Source organism: Lynx canadensis, chromosome D2, assembly GCF_007474595.2.
Source record: "Lynx canadensis isolate LIC74 chromosome D2, mLynCan4.pri.v2, whole genome shotgun sequence".
Taxonomy (NCBI): Eukaryota; Metazoa; Chordata; class Mammalia; order Carnivora; family Felidae; genus Lynx; species Lynx canadensis.
Genome location: NC_044313.2, coordinates 31,331,505 through 31,347,436, shown reverse-complemented (window position 1 = coordinate 31,347,436; position 15,932 = coordinate 31,331,505). Strand labels below are relative to the sequence as shown.

The 15,932-nt window shown below is 50.9% G+C and overlaps 1 protein-coding gene across 1 annotated transcript in view; it reads right to left on the bottom strand.

The window, feature by feature from the left end:
- SLIT1 (slit guidance ligand 1) overlaps positions 1-15,932 on the bottom strand; it is a 168,250-nt gene that overhangs the window by 56,996 nt on the left and 95,322 nt on the right. The gene's annotated exons all lie outside the window — the stretch shown is intronic.

The following is a 15,932-nucleotide window of genomic DNA, read 5'->3' as shown; positions in this document are numbered from 1 at the left end:
CTGCACTCCCCAACGTCTAGCACTGTGAGAAATAAATATTTCTTGTTTATAAACGACCCAACCTATGGTGTTTCTGGTACAGTAGCCCAAACAGACTAAGACACAGCCCCAGCCAACATCGCGAGCGCAATCTCACTCAAGACCCCACGCCGGGACCACCCAGCCACCTACAGAAACTGTGAGGGCAAGACAAGAGCAGGGAGGAGGGGCAGCGGCCTGGAGACTTCTACAGACTCAGGAAGACAAGAGGGCGCACAGGAGGCGTGGACCTCCAGCAGGACAGTCCTGTTGGCCCCAGCTGGCAGCTCACCCTTCAGCCAGGCCTGGGAGGGAACTCTGGGCCAGCAACTCACATCCATTATTCCGTCTAATCCTCTCCACAACCCTGCAAGGGAGGTTTTTTTATCTGTATCGATCAGTTTATTGATTTAAGCCAACCTTGTTCCAGAAAGGCTTTAAGGCTGCTTATAGGGCTTTACAAAACAGCAAGAGAGCAAGAGTGAAAAGTGGGGCAAAGAGAAGAAAAATCAATGGCGGGCACCAAGAATGCAGCACAATATCACCCACGATGTCAGGTCCAGGGCAAAGCGTGAGCTCTAGGCTTTCCGAGAGCTGACGTACATGGGGGAAACCGGTCTGGTAACAGCATTCCCAATATGTGTATACATTTAAAAGGACCGGTTTCTCAGGAGTATAGTTGTTTGGGGTCCTAAGAGGAGACAAGAATTCTCCAGGGGTCTTTATGAAAAATGACAGTGTGGCCTAATCAATAACACTAGATCCTTATAATAAATGGGTTTCAAGTGTGTCTTATAATTGTATCAAAGTACAGTTCAGGAAATGCAATTCTGTAAGGACTCACAGCAGGAGCTAAGTGGGGAAAGAAGGGCAGAAAGAGTGTGTGCAAAGGCAAGAGGTGGAGTAGAGCCTGGAGCAACCCAGGAGTAGTTAGGTTTGCCTGGAGTGGAAGGTGCTGGAAATGTGTCTGCAGGAAAAAGCCTTGCAGGCCAGAGGCGACAGGTTAGACGGGAGAGGAGAGAGGCTCTGATCCAACAGCCTTTTAGGCAATGCTCTGGGGCCCCAAAGCTTACAGAGGAAAGATGTTGCCCCCAGGCAGGCAGGAGATTTGACATCAGGAGCCCATCCATGAGGTAAGGGTCCAGGGGTGGGTGTGGAGCCAGCCAGGGCCAGCCCACAGGACGGAGCAGCCCACGCTATTAAAATGAGGAAAGGAAACTGAACTTAAGACCTGGGAAGAAGCCAGCCTCTAGACCAGAGGAAAATGGGTGAGCTTTGGAAGCCTGAGGAAAATGCAGGATGCTGGCAGCACAGGAGGGGGTGGAAAGAGCTTGAACTGTGCAAGGAGAAGGATCCAGATTCAATTCCTGCTTCTACCATCGTAGCCAGGGATCCCGGAAGTTATGGACCTGCCCGCTTCACCGTCCCTGTTTGCAAAATGGAGATAAAAATACCTACCACACGGGTTTGGAGAGGAGGAGTTCATGTATTTAAGCTTCTGTCCTAGTACCTCCATTTAGCAACATTTAAGAAAGCTGGCTTTTGTCCCTCAAACACAGTTGGCCAGTCTCTTTCCTAAGGTTCTGACTGTAGTTTCCAGTTTGCTCGCTAGGGGGCACAAGAAGCCTTCCCTGGACGCGATGCCTTCTCCACCAGTGCAGAAACCCAAACAAAGCTATTCTTTTTTTTTTCTTTTTTTTTTTTTTTTTTTGCCCCAGTTGACCTCCTATCTGGTCAAAAATTGTCTTGTCTTTCCCAAACCCCTGTGAAGTAATGTTTCTCATCTCCATTTTCACTAGGTTGGCATGCAGTCCCAAAGGCACCACCTACATCTTTCATTTTTGCACCACCATCCTATGGTGACCTTGTCACAGGCCCTGAAGTGAGTGTGGCCTGGGTGTGTCAGGGCAAAACGAGATACACTGAGAGAGTCCATCCTGGAAGAGGGAGGGTGCTGGAGCTGGAAAGACAAACCGAAACTGGGAGCACCTGGTGGCCTGACCCTGGCCAGGGGAAGCGGAGGGCACAGAGCCGTGGGGCGGATGGGGGCTCAGAAGGAAGTCCCAGGCAGGACAGTGAAAAGCAGATTCCCAGAATAAGGATGCAGCAGCCAGACGAGGGACAGACTGGGGAGATAAATACAGGCCCGGGGACAAATTCTAAGGGTGAGGATGAGGTCTTGGACCTTGACAAGCTCCCCAGGAATACAGATGCTGCTGGTCCAGAAAGTACACACTGAGAGGCCAGCGTGTAGAAGAGAAAGCCCACAGCAGAGTGTCATAATAGAGATGGGTTCAATAAACCCTGGCTTACCCACTTAAATCATGTGGTCTTGGGCAAGTCACTTAAACTTTCTGGCCTGTTTTCTCATATGCAAAATTGGGCATGAGAAGTGGCACCTACTTTGCAGGACCTGATGTGACAGGCACTGTATGCTCTCAGTCCTGCCTATCACTCCACTTATGCTGCCGTACCTTCAGTTCTTCAGATCCCTCCTGCCACAGGACCTTTACACTTGCTATAACTGCTGCCCTCTAGTCTTCACCCAGTAAACGCCTATTTGTCCTTCACATCTCAGTCTACAGACACTTCCCTTGACTGTTCCTTCTGCTTCAGGTTCTCAGGACCCCATGCTTTTCCTTCCTGGCACCAATTCAGGTTTATAATGAAATATTGCTATACTGAATGTCATTAGTACTAATTTTTGGTTAACATCCATCTCCCCCTCCAGACCATAATCTCTCTCTCTCCCTCCCTCCCTCCCTCTCTCTCTCTCTCTCTCTCTCTTTTTCCCAGACCATACTTGAGTCTCTTTTAAAGGTGCCTGGGTGGCTCAATCAGTTCGGCATCTGACCCTTGATTTTAGCTCAGGTCATGATCTCGCAGTTTGTGAGTTTGAGCCCTGCATTGGGCTCTGCGCTGGTAACTCAGACCCTGCTTGGGACTCTCTGTCTTCTCTCTCTCTCACTCACTCTCTCTCTCTCTCTCTCTCTCTCTCTCTCTCAAAAATAAATAAATAAACCTTAAAAATAAATACAGACATGTTCCTGATTCTTAACAAAAACAAAAACAAAATATAGTACTGTCTCTCTTGCTCCCCTCTGCTATCCCAGACCCAGCACACTGTGGGGACTCAGTAATTTTTAACTGAATTGAACTAATGTGGATCCACATCTTTGTTTTGCTCCAATCCCTCTGCGCTTTCCTGGCCAAAACAAGGAGTGAGGCCAGGCTGTGCAGCAGAGAGGGGAGGCCAGGGGCTTGGAGCTGGACGGGCCGGCTCTGCCTCGTCTTTGCGAGACACGAGCCCCTCACTCGTGCACTGGGTACCCCCGTACCCACTCTGCCTAACTGGGCAGCAGCAGGCCCTACAAGATGAGGCTCTGAAAGGGGAGGGAAGCGCTGGCGAAGCCCTTGTTGTCCTTGTTTTATCACCAACCCTGCCCTTCCCCTCACACATCCTTACGGAACCTCCGTAACTGAACGAGTCCACACGGTTCTGAGGTGGCACCAGCAGCCCGAGCATGGAGGTTCGGGTGGCGCTGGACAAGGGTGACTCTCCTGGGAGCCCACAAGGAAGAGAGGGAGCTGGAGCCCCTGAGAGTCCACCCTGGGGAGCTCCAGTTAAGGGTCCCTGAGGCAAAGATCCTCGCGGTCTGAACCCCACCACCCAAGATCAAGGGCCCTGAGAGGCAAGCCGCTGCCAACTGCAGCAGCCCCCAAGTCTGGGAACACCCCCCGAAGACCCCAGCCAGGCCCCTTTCCATGAAAAGAAGGGGGCGGCCAGGCCCACGCCCTGACTTGGGCACAATCCCAGGGGCTCCTGCTCCTACAGCCTCTGCCAGGGCTGGGGGAAGCAGGGCCTGGGAAGCCGAGGTCGGGACCCCATGTTCCTGCTGCTAATCCCCCTTCACGCTCTAACCAGATTGGACCCTGCTGGCAGACTGGCCTCTGAGGGGATCAGCGGGGGGCCCAGCCGGGGACTGCTGGGCACCAGCCCAGGCCAGACTCGGCTCCGGGTTCTCGCCAACCCCACCGCGGGCCCCAACAGGGCCTGCTCTGTCTGCCTCTCAGGCCACACGGAGGGAGGCCCCGGGCAGTCTGGCCTGTCCCCTTGCGCTGGCAGCCTGACTGGTTATCCTGAGCCCGGGCCTAGTGGGAGGGAACTAGGCCGTCCTGTTTCAGGCCCCCTCACCCGATCTTTCTTGTTGTGAGACCGTCCGATAAGGACTCAGGCCCAGGAGCAAAACCGGCCACGAACCCAGCATGGGGACCCTGGAGCCTCCTTGTCCGTGAGGTGGGAATGATCGCGGGCTTGTGGGGCTGCACTGAGGCTGCCACCACTTGCCCTTTATAATGGTCCTTATGGGGCCCTGTAGGGAGGGCTGGGGTGGGGGTGGGGATGGGCGGTCAGGGCTGGAAGATCCGGGAGTGGGAATCAGGAGGCTGAGACTGGAGGCCAGCTCTGCCCCCAGCCCGCTTGGTGACCTGGGTCAAGACCTGCAGTTGGTTCCCCAGCTCCTCAGTCTGCCCTTCCAACAACACTGCCCTTCCAGAGAGGTCGAGGTCAGGAGGGTTCAGTCGCAGTGTGTGGCGGCCCAGCATGGGGGTGGGGTGGCTCACGCCGCTGCTATTAGGGAGTACCCCCCCATCCCACAGTGGGTGACCCAGCACCCACGCCTCCGGCCCCTGGGCCGGCAATAGTGGAGCCACCTGGGAATCGTTCCAAGCGTGGACTTTCTGGCCCCGCTTACTGAATCAGAATCTGCATTTTAGCAAGACACCCAGTTGATTCATATGCATATTAAAGTTTGAGAAGCCCCTCATCTGACCGAGTGGAGTTTAAAATGTTTCCCTGTCCCCAGCTAGGGCTAAATGGGGTTGTGTTCCCTGCTCCCAGACAGCATTTCAATGAAGGGGCGGAGGCACCAGCTCCAATTCCTTGGCGGGGGGAGGGGGGGGGCGGGGAGGGCGGGATATTGTCTGAGGGCTTTGCTGAGAACCAGGCTGTGGTAGTAATCAGCACGTGAGACTGCAAGGAGGCCAGGGGTCACTGCTCCAGGGAGACTCTGCACCCCAGGTCCCCACTGCAGGAGGCGCCACCCGGTGCCCACCTCGCTCTGAGGTGCTGCTGGGAGCTGGGAGGACCATCCCTCTCTTGTCTCTGCCTGTCCTTCAATCTTGCCTCCACCTCTACCCCTCCCACCCAGGAGGGAAATTAGTTCTGCAATTACCCCTCTCCGTTTGCTCTCCCAAGCCCATGGACAACATTCAGGTGCCCCAGATTCACCTTGTGGGGGGGCTGCGTGTGTGTGCCCCTGCCTCTTGGTGATGTTCAAGGGGGGTTCTTTAAAGGCATTTGGTGGCAAGGACCTGAACCATGCTGCCTCAGGCTCCGACCTCAATGTAGGGATCAGGGCTTTGTCTGCTCATAAATCTCAGGCACTCCCAGGAGACACAATCTGTGTTTATCAGGGGCTGCTCTTGATGTGGATGAACTTGTTTCGTCATTTCCAGGAGTCAAGTTTTGACAGAAGGAAAGAGGACAGTGCCGAAGTGACCAGAGTGTAATGCCAAGGGGCACTCTAGTGGGGTGGGGCACGCTAGTTTCCTCTGACCTGGGCCAACCTCCCCCACCCCCCCACCCCACCCCCAATGTTGTCAGAACAAAGGAAAGACTGAGGGAGCCGTCTTTGCCTGCTCCTCAACTGCCCTCTAAGTGGCCAGTTCCCCTTGCTAATCCTTATGCCCTCCTGACCCCCTCTCCTCTGCTCTCCTGATCAGCAGAATCAAGCCAGCCAATGGCAGGGCCAGCAGAGAAGCCAGGATCCCCAGAGGGGGCCTCAGTGACAGTGAGGAGCTGGCCACACAGTAGCCACTCTGGGAGGAGAGCCAGCAACCCTGGGTTGAAAAGTAAACCTCGCTGCACCTCAGTTTCCTCATCTGGAACATGAGCTTGTAAGAAGAGTAAACAAAAGTATGTGAAAGTATCCAGAAGAGTATCTGGTGCACAGTCGGTGACAATCAACCGGTACTGCTGGTAAGGCTCCAAAGCCCTAGTAATTCTTGCTGGGCGATCCAGCTCTGTCCCCTCTCCCTCACCTCCTCTTCCCATCCTAAGGTGATTATAAGATTCATAGAGTTAAAGTTCACACATGCTCTGTGAGCTCCTGAGAGTTCAAAAAGCGTTGCATATACCCAGGCTTTTCTCAGGGAAGTCCTGACATCCAAACTCCTGTAGGTGGCTTTAAAGGCTGACACCATGGATGGCGGGGTTTGAGCTTTGCAGGAGACATGGGCTGGTCCTGACAGGGCATGTCAGATGCTGTCAGCTGGAGCGATGCCCTCCCTCCTCTGCCCACCATACTGCCCTGAAGCCACACACCCTCCTGCTGCTGCCCCCCACCCCCCACCTCCAGCCCTGCAGAGTTAATGTTGCAGAAACCTCATTAGGAAGAGACATTAAGCAGCCCTGGATGGCTGCACCATAAAACCAGCCTGGGTAACATTTCCTCCTCAAACAGCCCGGTTTGTTATGCAGCTACTGAACGTCACTGTAATCGATTCCCACAACAGAGATATCAGGTGAGAGGCACACACCCCCCAAAGCAACCTCAGAGCCCTTCCAAGGAAAAGCTGCTGAGAGGCTGGAGTCCCATTCAAGAGGGAACAGCTTGAGGGTGGGGGAGTGGGGGGGGGGGCAAGAAACAGAACCAGTAGGCACAGGTCCCAGCTACCATGGCAAGAACACAGTAATGGCCATAGGGTAGAGGGGGTGGGGGGAACAGGTGGGGGGAATGCAGGCCTCTCTTAATCTGGGTACCAGGGCAAGACCTTCCCTATACTCAACCACCACACACTGGACCCCAAGGAAGTGCCTGCTGTTCTACTGATCTTATCCTGGACACCTATGGGTTGTTAGAACCAACAACTTCAGAGACTCCCAGACCTGACACACGGTGGTGGGGGTGGGGTGGTGCAGCAGGAGGAAGAATCAAGATATAGAAGAAAGAACGTGAGCTTTGGAGCCAGACAACCCTAAGTTTGACTCCAAGTTCTACCACCATTTATTGCCTGTGTGCTCCTAGGCAAGTTACTCAACCTATCCGAGTCTAGTTGCTCATGTGTGAAGGGGGGTTAATCACAGCTCCCTCTTGTTTAGTTGTGGTGAGGATGACAAACCATACATGCCTTTTATACAAAGCACAAAACAGGCGGAACTAATCTTTGCTATTAGAAGTCAGAATCACGGAGGTGTCTGGGTGGCTCAGTTGGCTGAGCGTCCGACTTTGGCTCAGGGCGTGATCTCGCAGTTCCCAGTTCGTGGGTTTGAGCCCTGCATCAAGCTCTGTGCTGACAGCTCAGAGCCTGGAGCCTGCTTCAGATTCTGTGTGTGTGTGTGTCTCTCTCTGTCCCTTCCCTGCTCACACTCTGTCTCTCTCTGTCTCTCAAAGATGAATAAACATTAAAGAAGAAGAAGAAGAAGAAGAAGAAGAAGAAGAAGAAGAAGAAGAAGAAGAAGACGACGACGACAGGATCATAGTTACCCTGGAGGGAGTGGGGAGAATTAAAGACCAGAAGGAGGTACAGGAAGTTTTCTGGGTGCTCATGGTATTTTTACCTCTTGGTCTGGTGGCCCACCATGCTGGGCACATGGGTGTGTTTGCTTTGTGAAAATTCAGTGAGTAATATATATGAAAGACGTAACACATACACAGACAGTTGAACTTTTTTGTATGTATGTTATTCTTCAGTGAAAAGATTGTAAAATAACATGTGAAGCACTGATTCCCATGCCAGGTGCTTTGTAGACATGTAACAAACACCAGTACCCCGCCTCCCTGATCCCTCACTGGAGGAGGCAAATGGGGAAGAAAATCTTCCAAAGTGACAAATTCCAGAAGAATCGAGGCTCACAATTCTAAGTGGTTGGGAAATACGTGGGCTGAGGGGAAACTGCACAGAGGGCAGTGTGGTGGGAAGAATGCCCACCCCAAAGTGATGAGGGACCAGAGACCAACTTTAAACAAGTAAGGAGGTGGGAAAGCAGGCACTGTGGGCACGCGAGAATTTTGTGCTGGGTGAAGATGCTGCATCTCCTGGGGAAGGAGGGCATCTGTCTCTAATGCAGTAATGCATGTCTCAGTTCCATGTCTTCCTAGAGAGAGGGGGCTGTGCCCTGCTCCGGGATGACACGTCAAGGTCAAGCGGGTGAGCTGAGATGCTGGTGCTGGAGGGGTGAGAATCTCAGGGAATCCAGGGACGGAGTGGGGGAAAGGGGCCAACAAAACAGCCTTCAGAACAAGTCTAGATTTCTTTTCTGCCTGTTTCAAGAAGGAATTAAGGTAGTTTTAAGGATACATTATTAAATGGAGTAAGGTAACAGAAACCAGAAGAGGAAGGAGGGAAGGAAGGAAGGAAGGAAGGAAGGAAGGAAGGAAGGAAGGAAGGGAGGGAGGGAGGGAGGGAGGGAGGGAGGAAGGAAGGAAGGAAGGAAGGAAGGAAGGAAGGAAGGAAGGAAGAAAGAAAGAAAGAAAGAAAGAAAGAAAGAGGTAGAAATATAAAATAAGAGAGAAACACACTCTTCAAAAGCCTTTGCGTCTGCTCATATATAAATGTGCCCTGGCTTCTCCCAACCTAGGGGAATGTGGAAACTGATGTGCTACGTAATTTATGAAGACCACAGATGAAAACAGGCTTGAGAGAGGTGTGGCCTTTCCTTGTTCTAAAACCAAACAAGGAAGCCTCCCACCAGTCCCCATAAAGAGGTGCCCAAAGGATGGAAAAGCAAGACTGTCATCGGCATCTTCAAAGGCGGCCCAACTATGGAAGGTCACTCTCTTCTGAGTCACTTCCCCAGAAGCCAAGTCACAGATCAGCCAACTCTCCAAAGGGTCAATTTCATTGTTTCCTTTACCAATTTGTCTTTGTTGGGTAGCTCCCCATTTGTCTTCACATTGGCCTTTTAGAATCAGTTGGATTGTCCCTGCCCTAGCTCCCTGCTCTGCAGTCACAGGAAGAGATGAGGGGTAGTTCCACCCTAGTTCAAGCACCAGGAGCAGAGGCAGAGACAAATGGAACAGCCCTTCAAATATTCTAATAAAGACAAAATGCAAACCAGTCAACTCACACTAAACAGTTAAAGGAAGTCAATGTGATGAATTGGTCATTTGACAAATTGGCCATTCAGTGAATTGACTTTTGGCAAATTGGCTTTTAGCAAAATGACATTTGGTTTAAATTGGTCTGCTTCTGACATAGCAACATGTTTCACAGGGCAATTACTCACACTCATGGCTGGGTACGAGAGCTCAGGAGAAGCCATTCTGCAGACGGACCAGCCCCACTCTATCAAACACACTGCTCTCCACTAGACTGGCCCAACCCAAGGGGGAATTTAGAATCTTTTGAGGGATACACACATTGCATGGCATGCAGTCTCACCCTTCATCTGTGTTGTTTTCCTCGGTTAAGCTCACCAAAACTCTAAGGGCCAGACTCCTTGGGTTCCCCCCAAGGGAATAAAGACCTGGGAGTTGGATGGGCAAGATTCAATGTGGTTTGGGAAGGGAGAGATCCAAGGGTAGGGCAACAAAGCTGGGCAAGTAGAATCCAGGCTGTGCTGGGGGAGGGGGCTCCACTCGGTGCAAATGATGAAATTGCCAGTCTGAGCTTCCCCAGGAGAAGAGGGGAGCCATAACCAATGTGAGGGCAGCTAATGCCAGAATAGATATCTGACTGAAGCCTGTGGCAGGAGCCATCTGCCAGTCCACCAAGGAAGCCAAGAGAGCATCACTGAGCCCCTGGGGCATTACCAATACTCTATTTCCTGACCTCCAAGAGAAAATGGGACTTTTTTTTTTTTAATCTAAGACAACACCTATTGTCTCCCCATCTCTTGCACTGCAGTCCAGGCACTGTAAATCTTGGTCTCTGGAGTTGCTCAGAGGAGTTGAAGGATTGGAATGGCAAGAGAGAGGTCAGCCTCCCCGGCACATCTGCCACTCTTAATGTCCCCTCCACATAGATACAGAGGGATGCCCAGAGGGCATGAGACACTTCCCAAGGAGGCAGAAAAAACAGAGCCCTGCCAAGTTACAGGGCAAGAATGGTGTCAAATTGGCTGAGTGTGATCTGCAAGTGGCCACAGTAGGAAAGCCCAGGAGCTCGAGGACCACGTGCCTGGAGGAGCTGTCCGTGGTCCTGAACCATCTTGGAGGCTCTTCCGGTAAGAGCCAAAGACATATTTTGTTTGTTTTTTGTTTTGTTTTGTTTTGTTTTAGCTAAAGACATATTTTGGATCCTACCCACCTTCAACCTTACCCATCTGACCCACACACCAGACCTTGTCTATTCAGTTTTATTTCCCAAAAGCCCACAGGGAGTCCAGCTTCTAGCATGCACACAGAGTGTCAGGTGAGCACCATTATGCGTTGCAAAGGTCCAATTCTTAGACTTTTAGGAGAGGCATGTACTGAGCACAATCCATACCATTAAGCTACTTCCAGATAGGAGTGAAGTTTGATACTGCCCCATTTCTCCATAATCAGACCTCCCATTGCCTGGACACAGACCCAAGCACAGAGAGGTGCTGCAAAGTGCCTGTGCCCCAAATACCCTCGCCCAGATCCTCCCACCAAAGCCACTTACTTTAATCCTTAGGACCTTAATGATCATCACTGACTCTTGTATAATACACAATTATAATTGATGACGATGGTGAAAACTACATATATTAAACACATTTATTATGTGCCTGGCACTGTGCTAGGTATTTTATATGTTTTACATACATTATTTCATTTCATCCTTAAAACAGTCTTCTGAGATAAATAGCACCACCACTCTGGTGTGGATGTTGACAGTGGGGGACTTTGTGCATGTACAGAGGGGAGGAAGTATATGGGAACTGTGTTTTCCATTCAATTTTGCTGTAAACCTATAACTGCTCTAAAAAAAATAAAGCCAATTAGGGGCACCTGAGTGGCTCAGTCAGTTAAGTGTTCAACCCTTGGTTTCAGCTCAGGTCATGATCTCATGGTTTCATGGATGAAAGCCTTGCATCAGGCTCTACAGAGCCTGCTTGGGATTCTCTCTCTCCCTCTCTCTCTGCCCCTCCCCCACTTGTGCTGTCTCTGTCTCTCTCAAAATAAATAAACTTTAAAAATTTATAAATAAAAAATAAAATCAGTTAAATAATTCTCACCATTAAATTTTTTTTTAATTTTTAAAAAAATTCTCACCATGCCTATTTTCCAGAAAATGTAATTGAGGCATAGCAGCTTTCCCAGGCTTTCTGACTGCAGCTAGCCCATTACGCTACACTGGCTGAGCACATTAGAATCATCAAAGTGATAGGCAGGTGGGTGGGGAGGCATCTAGAAGCATATACGTGTCAGCAGTGACATCTGATAGATGAACTTGGGGAAAGGAGGTGAAAATCTAAAAAGCAGAGTATGATAACGAACATTCATAATGTTGACACTGAGTCATCAAAAAAAAAAAGGTTAAATTACGTTCAGGACCCTCTGTTTTAGAACTGAGATGATTCTATAGTAAGTTTTAGACATATGCCATTAAAAAATGGCATGAGGTTCAAGTATTTTCCCTGAGCTGACATTCTGTGGGAAGAACAGAGTGTCGGCCCCTGACTGGGATGAGCATTGTCCAGAGACTTCTTGCACCTGGATTCTTACCAGTATCTCAGAAACTGTCACTCCTTCCAAACCTCCTTATGTCTGAAAGACAAAGAGGTGAACTTTGGAATCCTGTGGCGAGAGGCTTCAGCCACAAGTCAGTACAGATAGGAATGTCTCTGAGTCCCTGAGAATAAAGTGGTCTTGGTGTGGGCAGACTGGAGGGAGGATCGAAGTCATCAGCTACTGGTTTCTCAGAGCCTCTGGTATCTGCCGCCCCCTCCCAGGGCCACCACCCAAGATTCCCCAGCAGAATGAGTGACTGCTAGGACTCCCGCCCCCAGTCTTCACCTAGGTGCAGAAATGAGGCTAGGCTGCAAAGCTTGGAATAGAGAGGGCATCATAACCTCCTGGTTTGGTGGCTGTGGCCAGCTTCTGGGTGAGATAGACAGAAGGCTGGGGGGCTCTGACCATGTGTGAAAACTAGAAACTGATATTCAGGTTGAGGAGCTTTCATTTTAGCACCCAAGTTGGTCCAATTTCTGATTCTCCAGAAGAGATGGAAACACTGTCCAGCTTCTGGGAAGCTGGCTCCAACAGCCCTGCTCCCCCAGGAATGGCCGGTGCCGCTAGAAACTCCGCTGTCCTGCCTCATCCCTTTAACGCTCCAGACCAGGGGTCCCCCACCTGTGAGCTACGGAGCCTTGAGGGCCACACAGCTGTTGCAACATCTGGGCATGCTCATGCCCCCCTAGCGCTGTCTGCAGCCCGACTGAGAGTTATGTAAGACCGTGGGCTTCCCCTCTCTGTGGTTTCTTTTCCGTGTCTAGAAAATGGGCACAGTTAAGACACATTATCTCAGAAAAGTGCCACGAAGAGTTGGCAGGTGGGTTGGCAGTTTAAAGCCTAGTAAGTGGGCACAACTGTTACTGATTGCTCTTCTCCTTGTCCCTCCCACATGGGTGTAGATGCTGTTGTGATAAGATACAGATGCAATTAAACGTACTACTGGATTCATAACAGGATACGTTTTCTCAGTTATCACGTAACTGTACCCAGGCTTTTTTTTTTTTAAGTTTATTTATATTGAGAGAGAGAGACAGAGAGACAGAGAGAGAGCAAGCAGGGGAATGGTAGAGAGAGAAGGGAGAGAGAGAATCCCATGCAGGCTCCACACCGTCAGCGCAGAGCCTGATGCAGGGCTTGAACCCACAAACCTATGAGTTCATGACCTGAGCCAAAATCAAGAGTCGGACGCTCAACCGACTGAACCACCCAGGCACCACTCTTTCCCCCTGCCACTGCTTTTCTCTTCTTAGCACTTGCCATAGTCTCTTTTTTTAATGTTTATTCATTTTTGAGGGACAGAAAATGAGCAGGGGAGGGGCAGAGAGAGAGGGAGACACAGAATCCAAAGCAGGTTCCAGGCTCTGAGCTGTCAGCACAGAGCCTGAGGTGGGGTTCAAACTCATGAACCATGAGATCATGACCTGAGTCGAAGCTGAATGCTTAACCAACTGAGCCACCCAGGTGCCCCAGCACTTACCATAGTTTTAAGTCAATTGGTTAGTCATCCAATTATTTAATGTTTATCTCCTGAGCTAAATCATGCATTCTATGAGGCAAGGCCTGTGTCTGTTTCCTGCATGCCTAACAAAGAGGTTGGATTCAGTAAACATTTGATGATCATTTAGGCTACTCAAAATGTCAAACTAGCATTTGGGAGGGGGTCTGTGACATTCTGACATTAAAAAACAGGTCCCTCTCAGGGACTGTCAGGATAAGGGTACAAGGCCCCCTGTCTGTGACACCCCCATCCCCACCCACCCAGCTGTTATTCTTCTGAGGATCCTGTCCTACAGCAAAGGGCAAAGGGCCTGAACTGGGTCAGTGTTAGGTGGGAAGGGCCATAGGCCCTGGGAAGAAAAGCCAAACGTTGTCTCCAGACTCCCCTTTCACCATGTCCACTTCCACTCTCCTCATCACCTACCCTCTCCTCCGTGTGTCACAAAACCCTCTGCTGTTTCCATCACTGCACCTGTCACGTTGCGTGTCTGTGAGTCTCTAGCCTCCTGACAATAATTACAACACAGCTGTTAGGAAGGATACACCTGCCCTCTGCCTGCCTCCTGGAGAAAGACATACTTATGTGAGGAGAGTGGCCAGCACCCGGGCCACATGTGGGCAGAGCCACACCACCACGGAATGCCAGCCACACAAACGTACCATATACCTTCTTGAGCTTGCTGATCACTGCTTTCAGTGCCTGTACTGAGCACGTAGCCAGGAGCCAGTAACATCCCAGATCCGACTGCAGCTTAGAGAGCCGGAGGCCTCCAGGCTAACCTGGTGCTCCAACTCAGGCTTATCAGAGCTCTGCACTGGACGGCTTGTGTGGATCAGCACAGCCAGCGTTTCCTATTTTTCATCTGTCATTGTCTGAGAACAAAGCCAGATTGGAGAATGAGTAATAAAAACCACAGCCTTACCACTCACAGTGTGACCAGAGATGTGCAGTATTGGCTTTGGTAGAAATGCAGAATCTCAGACCCCCTCCCAGACCTACGGAATCAGAATCTGCATTTAACAAGGTGACTTGTGTCCATTTAAGTTGTGAAGCACTAGACAGAGCAGTACTCCTCAAACTTGGCTGCACAATAGAGTCTGGGGAGCTTTAAAAACTACTGATGCTTGGGGGTGCCTGGGTGGCTCAGTCGGTTGAGCGTCTGACTTTGGCTCAGGTCATGAGTTCGAGCCCCCCAATCGGGCTGACTGCTGTCAGCACAGAACCCGCTTCAGATCCTCTGTCCCCTTCTCTCTCTGTCCCTCCCCCGCTTGTGCTCGCTTTAAAAAAAAAAAAAAGCCACTGATGCTTGGACCTCACCTCAGAGATTCTGATTTCATTGGTAGAGCCTGGGCACCAGGACTTTTCAACGCCCATTTTACCCATTCCAACGTGTAACCAGGATGGAGAATCCTTATTCTTCTGTCCTCTCAGCCCCTCAGGCGCCTCGTCTTGTCCTCCTCCACTCAGTGTACCTCCCCTTACATGGCTATTTGCTTCTCCAACCCTTCCTTTCTCAGTATTTCCAGCCCCCCAGGATTACTGATAATAATCAAGTGTTGAGGAAAGTAGTTCACACTAGATGGTGAACAACTGACAGCTGTGACTCCCATGAGTATGTGCACTTTTAAAAGTAGTGGATTCCCGACTCAGCTGTCATCGTTGGTGGCATCTGATCAGTCTGAAGAATGTAAAGGAAACACTTGAAGCAGAGTAGGCCTTCCCAGTGTCCCTGAATTTGCCTTTTCTATTCAGCTAAACTTACTATCCAGGAAAAGAGCTACTCGTAGCATGGGTAAAAGTTTACTACTAAAGTCAGATGATTGAGCAAAGACACCTGCATGTTTACCTGTGCGTATGGGCTACTTTCTGTCTCCTGTGGATGGTGGGATGTCCCAGGACATTTTGGGTGGGAGGGGGAAAGAAAAAAAGGGGAGAGGGTCAGAGGGTACTTTCAGAAATCAAAAGCAGAGGCTGAGGCCAACACCGTGGGTGGCAGGATCAGAAGTGCCCACATCTCTCAGACCTCTGTGGTGACTCTGGTGCCGATGTCTCTGCACAAATACACTCCCCTCAGACTCAGGAGCTGCCACGGGGAGGGTCCAGAGATCAAGGGAGGGTAGAGGCCAGACCAAGTTTATTTATCAGATGAGCACCGCAGACTTGAACAGAAGCCAGAATTCCAGGCAACACACATTCTGAGCCCACCGGCACACCCTTGGGAAGTACCACGGAGGGGCGTGGGGAGACCCAGCAGGGAAGCCATGGGCTGGGACCCCAAGGGAGCAGTCCCCAACCCCCAGACTCAGGGTACATGGGAAAGCCACCTGGGGGAAAGCAAGGAACCCAGAGACAGAAAGAGAGATGGAAACACGAGACCAGTAAAGAGAAATGGGCCAAAGAGAATGAAGAGAGAAGCTAAATGAGAGGAAAAGACAAAGAGAGGCAGACAAAAAGAGACAGAGGGGCCAAGACCCCGATTGAAGATGAAGCTCTGAGGCAGGACTGGAGGCACCTGGCTTTTCAGAACAGCCAGGGGCGAGTCAGTGTCACCGTTGACAGCCAGCTGAGGTGCAAATGAAAAGAAGCAGCGTGTGAGCCTGTGGGGGGCTTTCTGCTCTGGGAGCTGGGCTCTAACATCCCCTGGCCTGTCTCTCTTGCAGACTGGGCGGCTGCGGGATAATTTGCCCGTGGCTGGAGGTGTCAGGCTCTGA